Source organism: Zootoca vivipara, chromosome 1 (genome assembly GCF_963506605.1).
Source record: "Zootoca vivipara chromosome 1, rZooViv1.1, whole genome shotgun sequence".
In the NCBI taxonomy this organism is placed as follows: domain Eukaryota; kingdom Metazoa; phylum Chordata; class Lepidosauria; order Squamata; family Lacertidae; genus Zootoca; species Zootoca vivipara.
The window spans coordinates 49,112,443-49,126,420 of NC_083276.1; the positions used below are offsets into that span (position 1 = coordinate 49,112,443).

At 44.8% G+C, this 13,978-nt stretch overlaps 1 protein-coding gene across 3 annotated transcripts in view; it reads right to left on the bottom strand.

Annotated features, from left to right (window-relative positions):
* NR1H3 (nuclear receptor subfamily 1 group H member 3) overlaps positions 1–13,978 on the bottom strand; it is a 31,223-nt gene that overhangs the window by 12,998 nt on the left and 4,247 nt on the right. The window contains exon 2 of one of the 3 annotated variants that reach the window (XM_035114877.2): positions 17–104. The gene's annotated coding sequence lies outside the window, so the exon portion shown is untranslated. Of the gene's footprint in view, positions 1–16; positions 3,468–13,978 lie in introns of those variants that run through there. The other 2 variants (XM_060274315.1, XM_060274324.1) reach the window with 2 other exon arrangements.

The window sequence follows — 13,978 nt, forward strand, 5'->3', positions numbered from 1 at the left end:
TGCATTCTCATTTTACCTTTTGTGGCTCCGCAAGCAGTTGTCGTTTGTTCATGCGTAACTAGGGTTGCCAGCCCCAAATTTCCAAAATTTGGAGTGCTCCGCAGCTGTCGTATCTGAAACAAGAGGTATTTGTTATTTCAATTGGAAGGCATTGTCGTGAAATAAGAAGAAAAAAAATCAAGTGTTATTTAGCACCCCGCATCCCCTGTGTTCCATGCACTTGTAGCATGACACTTCTTCAGCGCAGAGATGTGTGGCATGGTGCTGGCAGATCTAATGTGCAGCCTGACAGTGAGGCTGTGATGGGCAACAGACAAATGCAAAACCTGCAAAATGTTTTTGCTGGTTCAGAAAGAGAGTACACCGAAAATCCAGCTCACAGAGATGGGAAGGCAATGCAAAAATAATAATAAATTGCTGTATTGCTGGAGCAGCTTTGCTTAGCCTGGTGGCCTTCAGATGTTTTGGACTATAACTCCCATCAGTCCTAGTCAGCACAGCCATGCAGGTTGGGGCTGATGGGAATTGTAGTCCAAAATGTCTGGAGGGTACCAGGTTGTGTAAGCTTGTTCTCCAGTTATAGAATCCATGTTAGAGACCCCTTTTCATATTTTTAATCTGTAAAACAATGACCAGAATTAGACTAGTCTAACGTACACTGAAAATGAAAATATACAATTAATTTTAAAATTTAAAGCATTCAGCGACAGAGACCAATGCCTAACTAAAATGTTTAACTGTTTACTTTGCCTAAAATCTGCAATTCTCAGAATCAAATCAAATGAACAGTCAGGATTTGTTTTGCTTTTTCAGGCTGGCCACTAATGAGTTTAAAATCAGCACATATGGATATAGAACAGCCCTTAAGTATGATTCTTTTATTCTAAATTATCAGTAACTTTGTCAACAGCAACAGCATACACCCTATTGTAGGGGTCAAAAAAAGCTTGCAGAAGATTCAAACCGTTTTCATCTAATCAAGATCTATCTGCCTAACCAGGACAAATCAAGATCTCTCAAGTCTCTCACTCGGGCGCAGATCTCAGATGGCAGCAGTTGGCTCATCCTACAGGAGAGTTGCCAGGTCCTACCAAGAGATGCAACCTGCCACACTGAGAGCAATAGAATAAGAATATGCAACACTAATGCTCCCCACCCTGCTGTTGAGAATTCCACCAGCAATCAGATTTGATTACATTTACTGCAGTTCAGTAATGTTGCATTAAGAGTACCTGTAAACTGGAAAGTTTGAGACCACTGCCTTGCCAAGTTGTTGACAGTGCCAGCCCCAGAGGCAAAATGTCCAGAATGTTAGGAAGCCTTCCTCTCAAAAGTGCAACTAGAATGAACAGCATAGCCCCATGGGGAAGTAAATGTAGGTGAAAGGCTGAGGGAAGCATATATCCCTTGGTCTGTGGTCACATTTGTGTCTCAGATCAGGCGCCAAGTACTTCCAAGTTACTGTATGTTGGCACCAGCCCCAACCCCGCCTAGAAACAGCGGAACAACTCAGAGAGCAAAAGTCCCAAGTACAGCAAATTTTGTCACTTCAGGCACATAGTGCTACCAGAACAACCCAAGATGCTTCATCCTGTGGCCACCATCCACAACCCTAGCCACAAAATGACTCCTCTTCCCTTCAGAGTAAAGGTTATGTTCGTGAGTGGCTAACCTGTGGCTCCTCAAATGTTGCTGGACTACAGCTCCCATCATGCTTGACCATTGTCCATGCTAGCTGGGCGGTGAACAAAGTTGGCTCTATTCCTTCATTATTCCATTTCAATATAGACTTGGGATTTGTTCTCATAGCCAATTCTCTTAAGGGCCAAATGACAAGTTAACAAGCAGCCATATATAATCTCACCTCTGATGTTTTGTGTTGACTGAAAGAGATCTATAGGAGACTACAGTTTTGAGCAGAGCATCAACTTTGTTTGTTGTGTTTATTGTTAATGACTACTGTTTGCAGTTATGTAATTTTTTTATATGTTGTTAAGCTGCCTTGAACATGGTTTTAACTTTGGAAAGGTGGCACACAATAAAATGATTGGTGATTGATTGATTGATAAGATGTTCATTCCCTTTGGGCTGTTCCCCATGCCATAAATTTGTCTCCCAGCTGCTTTTCATCACACAGGTGAAAAAGAACAGCCCCCCCCCCACTTGTTCCCCACCCCCATAAGGAGAAAAACAGCTGGGCTTCCCCGACTGGGAAAAAATAGCACAAAGGAGAAAAGTAAATAGCTCCCATGTCTTTTTTTGCTGTGCAGGACATTCTCCCAACCGCCCTTCGTTTTTAAAAGCTGCTTTTCAACTTTAGATAAAACTGTCAGGGAGAAAAGTATAATGCAATGGAGTTTGTGCAATTTGGCCCTGGATTTTGCCTTTCCCTGTAGAAAATCTCCCCACAGGCTAGTCTTGTCTCAGCCAGCATTCCTCTTCCTGCACTTCATTCCTCTGCTCCTGCTGGTCTAAGAATCTCTTGCATTGATGGAAGCAATCCTAACAGGACTATAAGACAGGATTGGGCAAAGGCATTTTGTGGCCTAATGCGAAGAACAAGATGGCTTCCCCCTCCACTCCATGTATCGAAGCCAACTGAATTAACTGCTTATTTCAACACTGCCAATGAGACAATGGTCCCCCACTGCAGCTGAGGGCATGATATGGCCTTCAAACTGGTTTTGGACGATATATCGATATATCGCCCAGGCCTAGTACAGTGGTACCGGAAGTCTGTACTTAACCTGAAGCGAACTTTCCCATTGAAAGTAATGGAAAGTGGATTAATCCGTTCCAGACAGTCTGTGGAGTACTTAAACTGAAGTGTACTTAACCTGAAGCGAACTTTCCCATTGAAAGTAATGGAAAGTGGATTAATATGTTCAGAATGGGTCCGCAGAGTACTCAACCTGAAGCATACTTAACCCGAGATATGAGTGTAATTGGTTCCGGCAGTCCGTACTTAACCTGAGGCGAACCTAACCTGAAGCGAACTTTCCCATTGAAAGTAATGGAAAGTGGATTAATCCATTCCAGACAGGTCCACGGAGTACTTAAACTGAAAATACTCAAACCGAGGCGTACTTAAACCGAGGTATGACTGTAATTACTGAAGAAGTGCTGCTGGCAGAAGTGCATGCTAATGGAGGAAAATGTGAGGTTAAGGATGCAGAACAGAAGACATAGTCACAAACATTTTCTTCTTGAACATAACAAGCTGGTGCCACCATGACATTTTGCTCTGGACAATTTCTCATATTTTTATGCCACCCAGCAAAATTTTTCACAAGCTTCCTAAAAGACTTCCTCACTTCCTCTTGAGGATCTACTATAGGGAAGCTAAATGTTCTCACAGGGCTCTCTCTCAATTTGTTCTTCTTGATCTCTCCCCCAGTTCCCATTTTTCTCAAAGCTTTTTTGGAACTGTTCTAATCTACCACCCTCAAATTATTCAGAAGTAGCAATGTACTGGACCCAGGTGGCGCAGTGGGTTAAACCACTGAGCCTAGGGCTTGCTGATCAGAAGGTTGGCGGTTCGAATCCCTGTGACGGGGTGAGCTCCCGTTGCTTGGTCCCAGCTCCTGCCAACCTAGCAGTTCGAAAGCACGTCAAAATGCAAGTAGATAAATAGGAACCGCTACAGCGGGAAGGTAAACGGCGTTTCCATGTGCTGCTCTGGTTTGCCAGAAGTGGCTTTGTCATGCTGGCCACATGACCTGGAAGCTATACGCCGGCTCCCTCGGCCAATAATGCGAGATGAGCGCGCAACCCCAGAGTCGGTCACGACTGGACCTAATGGTCAGGGGTCCCTTTACCTTTACCTTAGCAATGTACTACCTTTAAATATTTGTGACCCAAACCTGGGGTGGTAGAATACTGGGGAGAAAAAAGTTAATTCTGGAGACTATGATTCTATGAATCTCCCAAACATCCTCTGTATAGCATGCAAAGCTGGAGGCTGTCTCTGAATCCTCTAGCTTGAAAGTGTTTCTGATCCCAACAGACTCAGGGCAGCTGTCCTATCAGACATAGTATAAAAGTCTTTGACAAGTATTCTGTTGAAAAAGATCCAGGCCCCATTAAAATCCTAGTGTGTTCCACGCAGTAACTCTTTTTCACGTGTTGCACTATTAATTGCTTCAGTTCTTCATCTCTCAAAACCTACAGCTTTGCTTCATTTCTAATTCAAAATTCAGCAACATTACACACACACACACACACACACACACACACATATAAAATATATAAATTTTCTGTTTTGCAGTTTAAAATACTCATTTAAACATCCTTAAAATATCAATGACTTCTGTTCTTCTCTTTCCATGGTTCATTTTGCATATCTTAAATCCCTGCATATTTTACATAAACCAAACCATTCAGTATTCCATTACATCCATCAAAACTTATTTACACTGTTGAATTTATCTTAATGCTAAATGCTACCAACGTTTTCAAGTGTACACAATTCCCCCCCAATATATTCAATAAATATTTTCCAATCTTCTCTAAACATATGTTCTTCTTGTTCTCTTATTCTGCATGTTAGATCTGCAAGCTGCGCATATTCCATCAGCTTAAGTTGCCATTCTTCTTTAGTTGAGACCTCGCTCGTTTGCCATGTTGGGGCTAACGAAACACGGGCCGCAGTAGTGGCATACATAAATTTTTACACCTGGGAATTTCAGTCTGAATTACCCCCAACAGAAACAATTATGGTTTTTTTTGGGAAAGTACTTTTTAAAATATTATTACAATTTTTTAAAGGTTGCTCCCATGCTATGGCCTCGCTACATGATAGCCTTATTCACATTTTTAATAAAATGTTACCATTAGGGGTGATGTCCTACGCACATGGAACAGACACTGCACAGATGCTGCTCTGCTGCTCTTCACGGCTGCTCACTCTTTGCATCAAGGAATGCGTGTTCAGCAGCTCACTGCACGGAAGGGACCATTTTCTCCTCGCCACTGCAAATACCTGCTACTTGGAAGCAGTCGCCACCCGTAGGAGACATTTAACGTTGATCCCACAAGGCAGCTACTTCTTATGGTATTCCTCTAAAATGTCAGCTGTGTCCAGGGCCGTCTTAAGCGGGTCGGGCGCCCTGGCGCCGTGGTGCACGGATCGCTCCAGCACCCCCGCCCCGCCACGTTTCTTCCCACGGCTGGTGGGCAGGCGCAGTGTGGTTTCCGCGCGGCTTCGCCATGCAGCACCCCCCCCTGCCGACCCGCGCCATTGGCGTCCCGCGCCACCCAGCCTACCCCTAGAGCCGGCCCTGCCTGTGTCTCTCAAGTTGTTGCTGGATGTCACCTCCAAGAATGATGGGAACTGTAGTCCAGCAACGTAGAGAGCCTCTGGTTCCCTACACCTAGACCAGGGGTAGGCAACCTAAGGCCCAGGGGCCAGGTGCGGCCCAGTCGCCTTCTGAATCCGGCCTGCAGACAGTCCGGGAATCAGCGTGTTTTTACATGAGTAGAATGTGTCCTTTTATTTAAAATGCATCTCTGGGTTATTTGTGGGGCATAGGAATTTGTTCATTATTTTTCTTCAAAATATAGTCTGGCCCACCACATGGTCTGAGGGATGGTGGACTGGCCCATGGCTGAAAATGGTTGCTGACCCCTGACCTAGACTAAGAGATGCAAAGCAAAATGGAAACATTTTAGTAGCTAACCCCTTGATAAAAGGGTTTCTACTTGAAACCTGGCGTGCTATGGTCCATGGGGTCACGAAGAGTCGGACACGACTAAACAACAACAACTTGAAACACACCAAGATTTTAATAGAAACCAAATAAATTCCTGCAGAGCTGTCACTGGATAAACACTAGGAATCCTATTTAAAGAAAGGAAGCTTCAAGGTTACAGATCATTTCAAGGGGGAAGTGGGAGTAAAGTTAGGAAGAACTGTACATGATTAAGAACATTTTTGTTCATTTCCTAACAGATACACAGTGAAACACTATGCATATTTACTCAGAAGGAAATTCCATTTAATTCAGTTGTGCTTACCCACAATTGAGAGTGCACAGGATTGCAGCCTTAACAGTTATCTTCCTTTAAAAAGCTGGGAAGTCTTCTCTAGGAAAAACTGAAAAACATACTTCCTAACACAGAGATGAGAACTAACAGCCAGATAACTACCAAACTCTATTCATTATATCCTGCTGCAGAAGGTTCAATTTATGGCTTATTGCACAGCTAATTTTTCACTTATACATTGCACATGCAACTGAAATAATTGCATGTATTATTTTTTATTTTTGAATTGATAGTTTTAATAAAATGGGATTGTTTAGTTGAGATGTTTTTAAAGGTTTCCTATTGAGTTTTGCTGTTGTTGTATTTTATGCAAACAGCCTTGGGGTGATTTTTATTCTTGAAGAGAAGGCAGGAAATCACTTCTCCATTTACACCTGCTTCCCCTACCTATGTTGTTTCCCATGTTGAATTTTAGATTTAAAGTTCTGTGGGGCAAGGATCTTTCAGCTTGCACTTTGCAAACTGCTATGCTGTTCTGAGGCCTATAAAAATAACAGCAGCCACCAAGTTCCTAGCTCATTAATAATAATAATAATAAATATAAATATAAATAAAAAATAACTTCCATCAGGAAAAAAAAGACTGAAGCAAATGTCAGTGCCATTCTTTCAGTTGTTTCGCAGAACACAAAAGTCAACTTTCCCCAGACTGAACATGACAGGAGATTCACAGGAACTGAAAGACACCTTTTGTCTGAAAACATTTCTCCCCCCCCCCCCAGAGTGAAAGCAATACTCATCCCCGACCTTCCAGGAAAAGGAGATAAGCCCATTTCACAGCAGCAATCCAGAACCCACGTTTTGTTCTTTTCACCTCATCCTTAAACAAAAACCTGCTGCTTTTGACTCTTTGAATCAATGGGTCACCTCCTCTTCTGCCCCTCACTGCATAGGTGTCCCGGGCAGAAACTCAGAGCTAAAAGAGGTGACAATTGGTCATTTTATAGTCATTTTATAGACTAGGTGGCCCTGCCACGCGTTGCTGTGGCATTGTGTGTGAAATTAGGAAGAAAGGAATAAGATAGTTGATGTTTGAAAGTCTGGCCTGTCTTTATGTATTTTGCCATCTGTTCCTTTGATGCCCTGTTTTAAAGAGAAAATCACGTTTTTAGGTGTGTTAGGGGTGGGATCTTAACAATATACAGTTCTGCAAACACTCTCGTATTGGCAAGGAACGCTATGTCCAAATTTAAGCGGAATCGGTCAAGCGGTTTCCAAGAAATGTGGACTATAACAAACATGGCCCGTCTACATAATAATAATAGATATAGATATAGATAGATATAGGTGCTGCATATATACTACTACACCTTCAAAGCACATTCATATCACATTTTCCCCCTCAAAGAATTCTGGGAACTGGAGTTTACCTCTCACAGAGCTCCATGTCCCATCAACCCTTAATAAACTACAGTACAGTGCCCAGAATTTTATGAGGGAAATGTGTTTTTCAGGTGCTTTAAAGGCATTGTGTGTACACAGTCACAAGCAGATCCTAAAACGGACAGTACGGTATTCCCTCCCCTCTCTGCCTTCAAATTTACTTAGTCCTCCAATGGACAGAAAGAGAGGGAAAAGAAGGGATTGTTCTTATGGTAATCTTTCTGGCCGTTTCTCAAACAGGAGTTTCCTGGTGGCGGGTGGCTCACTTGGCCGCAGAGGCAAGGTGAGACAACTGCCTCAGGCGGCAGGATCCATGGGAGCCACAGATCCCGATGGAGATATTTCTTCGCTGCTTGTTCCTGATATAGATCTTCATTCCCTGCTTCTTCTTTGGCAGGGAGGTGGGAGCTATTTTGTGACCCACCTCAGGAGCCAAAATGTGGCACAACCACAACTGCCGGCACTTGAGCTTGACTGCCTCTTATTTTGTTGCACAGGCTCCAACTGTAAGCTCATCTGAGGGCAAAATACTGGCTTCATCGCCCAACTCCAGTCAACATTGTTATTCCTGACCTAAAGGGGGTTCTAAGTGCTTTTAATGTTTGTAAGACAGGGTCACATGCAGCAGCAGAAGAAGAAGTGCCTTCCTGCGGTGTCACAAGGGTCAGGAACAGCTGCACCTGTCAACAACACTCTTCCTGCTCCACAACTACCAGAGATCCCTTGAAGGCCAGACATCCACAATCTTTAGCTGGCCAGACCTTTAGACCAGACATCCCCAGACTTCGGGCCTCCAGATGTTTTGGACTACAATTCCCATCATCCCTGACCACTTGTCCTCTTAGCTAGGAATCATGGGAGTTGTAGGCCAAAACATCTGGAGGGCCGCAGTTTGGGGATGCCTGCTTTAGGCCTTCTCCCTGACACTGCAGGACCCCTATGCCCCCTCTCCATATTGCTTTCCCTCTATCTCTATGTGCCCTCCAAGTCTTCTGATTCCACTGCCCTTAATATTGCAAAACCCCATACACCAGGGGCAGGGAACCTTCTTCAGCCCCAGAACCATACTCTCTTCTGGGAAACCTTCCTGGCACCACATGTAGGTAGTGCACAGGCAAAAGAGGGTGGAGCAACTGGGATAAATTTTGCCTCTGTACAGAAAGCTAGTTTCTGCGAATCACTAAGACACACGCCTCTCTATCCTCCATCCAGGCAAGGAAGAGACATTATCAGGCTTCAAGGACACATTCCCACCAGGCAAAAACATTTAAGGAGAGCTAAAAGCGGGAGCAGTGAGTGGCATGTTATAGGAGAGGGGAGTTGCAGGAGAGCAAGGGCCAGATGGGGAGTCTTGGAGGGCCACATGTGGCCTCTGGGGCCGAGGTTCCCCACCCTTGCTAAATAGAAAGTCTGGACTTTGAAGTCATCTTATTTTTACTTGTCATTTCGTGTTGTATTGTTTAATTAACAATGGATATGATAAATTATAACAACAATAATAATGTTTCTGCATGCATGTCACAGCTCCAGCGACAACTTGCAGAAAAGGGTTGTGGCACAGTGGTGCACGGATCAGCCCCAATCACAGGCTTGGAGACCTTTTCCTGTTTCTCCTGGCACAGTCTGGCAGGGGCTGCTGGCAGGAGAAGGAGATGCAGCCCAGCCACTTCAATCAACTATAATACAAAGCACAAGGGCTTGAAGAGCTTGAAGCACAGGGCAGGAAAGTAGTACAATGTACGGCAGGAGCTATTAATCATAGCTAACTCAAGCTTCCATATTCAAGGACCTCTGAATATTAGACATGGGGATAAAAGATCAAAATAGGAATGCTGTCTTCATGTCTTGCTTGTGAGTTTTCCAGAGGCAGTTAACTGGTCTCTGTCAGAAAGAAAATGCTGGACCTTATGGGTCTTTGGTTTAACCCAGCAAGATTCTTTTAACAGCTACCAAAGGGGAGAAGGAGAAAAGGCTTGCAATAAAGACACCGTTTAAAAGCAGGGTGTAAAAGCTTAAATCAGGTGTAATCAGAAAAAAGTACTTCAATAAATTAACAAAGGAGGATGTTACTATTTTTATAAAAGCTCACCAGTTTAGTGTTTGTTTCGGTTTCAAAAATATCTTAAAATGAAGAGCCTTATGAAACATAACTACAACTGCAACTCTGGAAATTTAAGAATACCTTATTGTCAAATTAACTGTGTAACTTAAGTGTCTTCTGCGGACTGTTTCCATTTCCCTTTCTCTGCTCCACCCTTTGCTCCCACAATTAGGATACAAGGGCTGCCTCTCCCACTCCAAAACCACGAAAGACAAAGTCAAAAAAGCTCACACAGATGCATGTTTCCCTTCATCTGGTTGACAAAGCTCATTCCCCGCTTAGGTAGCTAAGGGCTCCCCCCCCCCCCCCCGAGAGAGAAGAGGAGGGTCTGCACTTTTGAAAGTGAACTGTAGTAACCTTAGGTTCTTGGCTCAGCTCAGAGCCAGGTCTGACTCCACTATCAGCGCTGACCTTTGGACGGACAGCAGGAAATGCAATCATGACTTTGACAACTTTGTCAAGGGATTCAAACAGGAAAAATCACATTAGTGCTCTTCCCTTGAGAGAAAAGCAGGGGTGTGGGGTGGGACACCCAAGAATGGTGCCTACCTCCTCCCATCCTCCACAAAGCAGCTTGAGGCACGTTGTGACAAGGACAGCCAATAGTCGGGGAAACAATAAGTCAGGGAAAACGCTGGACTGCGGAAAAAGCTAGAAGCAAGCCTCAACGCCGATCCATGTGAACTCAGCTGTTCTGCCATCAGTGCACTCTTGTACCATTTGCCCTGGGACAACCTGTCAATGTTAAAACCCTGCTGGATCAGAGCAAAGGCCTCAATAGTCCTGTATTCTGTTCTTGCAATGGCTAACCAGATGTTGAGGGGAAGCCCACAAGCGGGTGCAAAAGCTCTGAGCCTGAGAGGCATACAGTGGTACCTCGGGTTACAAACACTTTGGGTTACAAACTCCACTTACCTGGAAGTAGTACCTCGGGTTAAGAACTTTGCCCCAGGATGAGAACAAAAATTGCACACTGGCGGCGCAGCAGCAGCAGCGGGAGGCCCCATTACCTCAGGTTAAGAATGATTTCAGGTTAAGAACGGAACTCCAGAACAAATTAAGTTCATAACCCGAGGTACCACTGTATATTTAATCTGGTCCTGGGGGCAGTTTAAACCTCTCCACCAAGCCCAGCACAAGGGGAAATCCAGCAAGTGCTGTGATGGAGAATTCACCCACCACAGCCCTGGGCTGGCAAGAGAGGTTTAAACTCCTCCCTCAACCCAAGCACAGTGATAGGGATGAGCGTGGGTTGAGTGTGTGTGTGTGTGTGAGAGAGAGAGAGAGAGAGAAAGACTGCATGTATGTATGTGAGTGAGTGAGTGAGTGAGTGAGTGAGTGAGGTCTTCCCGTGTGGTGAGCTTACGTTCTGTATACATGGGGACATGCGAGAGCTTAAATAGGGTGGAGGGCAGCCTGGGTGGTGATAGGGCTGCTGCCCACAAATATGCATCTATATAAGACTGGTGTGTGGGAGACCGGGTTTTTGCTACAGTACGGTTCTGCTTGTAAGTATTTATTGGATCACTTGCAATGAATTGAGTAGAGTGGATGATTAATGATGTTGTGCAAGTGTGGGGGACCTCCAGCTCACAGATTTGGACTGCCCTTTTTGGCCTGTGAGGCCATTCCAGGCAAGCCATGGCTCTGAGCCAGTCATATGTGACAACAGGTGTGGGGCAGGTAGCAGTGGGGTCTGGCCCAAAGGGGGTTTGCAGGCATTGCCAATTATGAGTGTCTCCAGTCAGGTGGTTCTCGGGCACTTGGGAAGAACTGTGCAAAGGGCTTTGCAAGCCCTAAGCTTGGCGCTTGGGAAGTGCCGAGCATAGAGCTTGCAAAGCACATTGCACACCGTGCCCCACCCAGCTGATTGTTGGGTGTTTGGGGAGCACCACGCAAACTAACCTTGGTCAACCATGCCCTAGATGCTTCCAGGTTAGATTACTACAATACACTCTACACGGGGCTGCTCATTTGGTCTACTGACTGAACACTAAAGAGATGGACATGGGAAGAAAACTAGCCTGGCTGCTGAAGTCCATAAGAGAAACTAGTGGAGGAGGCGGGGGCGAAGGAACTAAAATATTAGAGAACTTTAAAAGTTCCATATTGGGTATAAGGAGAATGATGGCTAGAAAGTGGGAGAAGCCCATCTGTGAGCCAGGGAATGTACAGTTCCCTGCACAGTGGTACAAGGCCAAATGTGAAGACGAACTTTCTGCAGACTTTGCCCGGCCAAGTTGCGTTCCCTTCTCACAACATCTGACATCACAACAAACTGCCTGCTAGAAAACAGTCCCGCAAGTCAAGCTGAGTGTCCTTGGCTCCAAGCCAGCCAGTGGCAGGGCTGCACTCAAGGCACACCCACCAGACGAGAAACAAGAGCCTTGAATTTCTCCAGGGTGGCTTCAATTACTTGGAGCGTTGCTCTGTTTCTCCCAATGCCCTGCCCTTCCTGATGTCTCATGTCTGAAAAGGCTTTACTGTACTTACTTTAACCAGCAACTTGCCAAGGCAGCTTAAAGCAACTTCTTTTATTTCCATAGCTCCTGTAGGTGATCACCAGTCCTTGCTGGTGTAAAACACTGTCTGTTGCATTGCAGGGGGAACCAGTAGCCATAGAGATGGGGAACCAGTAGCCCTCCAGATGTTGTTGGACTCCCAACCCCCAACAGTCACAACCAGCAGGCCCAATGGTCAGGGATAATGGGAGCCGTTGCCTCAAAACATCTGGAAGGCCACAGGTTCCCCATCTCCAGTATAATAAAATGGAAACTGAAATCAAATAACCACATCATTGTATTGCTTTCACAAAAAGCTAGAAATATTCTGTGCTAAGTTTTTCCTTTATGTCCTACACACCTCATAACACTGAAAGCCGCACGTGGATGAAGGAAACATGAAAATAATAAACAATGGAAGGATATATCATCTCCTTCCAATTAAACTGGATAATTAAGACTTAAGAAGTGTCAAGTGCATCTTAATAAGATGAGACTCCCCTTTGAAATCGAGACCTGTTTGTGTGATCTGTCTGCTATGTGGGCTCTAGCAGAATCTACCCCCCCCCCCGCTGTTTCCCTTCCCTCCCCTAAAATGTTGTGTGTCCCCCTACACACATACACACACACACACACACACACACACACACACACACACACTTACCGTATTTTGGAGGTAGGCTCAAGCCCTTGCCTCTGGACAAAGCCCTTAGTCAAATGATTTATTTTTAAATACGTTTATAAAATTACAGAAACAAAGCTCACGGTGTTCTACAGTAGTCCTCTTTCCAGGCTTTCCTAACCCTGTGGCTGCCTCTGTGCAGTAGGGATGGGAACTTGTGGCCTCCAGACGTTGTTGAACTACAATTCCCACCAACCTTGGGAATGCCGGCTGGGGCTGACGGGAGTTGAGGTTCAGCAGTATTTGCAGGGCCATAGGTTCCCCATTCCCGCTGTATAGCAACATACTTTGGACTGCATGGCCCTTGTGATCTCTTCCAACTCTATGATTCTATGAAGTGCTAAAAAGATTCCGAACACAAGCCCCAACACATATTTATATATGTTATGTATGTTGAATTATATGTACAGATGCAAATTAAGATGGTGGGAGGCTGGAATGGCACTGTGCTCTTCATCATGCTCAGGAGCATGTAAGCAAAGGTATTAAAACAGTTTTGAGAAGAGGGGCAGGAGATTTGGGGCCCAGAACAAAACACCCAGGTTCAGTATTTAACTTATATGCAGAATTCATCATGTGAAAGGCTGGACTAGATGAATCCCAAGCCGGAATTAAGATTGCCGGAAGAAATATCAACAACCTCAGATATGCAGATGACACAACCTTGATGGCAGAAAGTGAGGAGGAATTAAAGAACCTTTTAATGAGGGTGAAAGAGGAGAGCGCAAAATATGGTCTGAAGCTCAACATCAAAAAAACCAAGATCATGGCCACTGGTCCCATCATCTCCTGGCAAATAGAAGGGGAAGAAATGGAGGCAGTGAGAGATTTTACTTTCTTGGGCTCCTTGATCACTGCAGATGGTGACAGCAGTCATGAAATTAAAAGACGCCTGCTTCTTGGGAGAAAAGCAATGACAAACCTAGACAGCATCTTAAAAAGCAGAGACATCGCCTTGCCGACAAAGGTCCGTATAGTTGAAGCTATGGTTTTCCCAGTAGTGATGTATGGAAGTGAGAGCTGGACCATAAAGAAGGCTGGTCGCTGAAGAATTGATGCTTTTGAATTATGGTGCTGGAGGAGACTCTTGAGAGTCCCATGGACTGCAAGAAGATCAAACCTATCCATTCTTAAGGAAATCAGAGTGCTCACTGGAAGGACAGATCCTGAAGCTGAGGCTCCAATACTTTGGCCACCTCATGAGAAGAGAAGACTCCCTGGAAAAGACCCTGGTGTTGGGAAAGATTGAGGGCACTAGGAGAAGGGG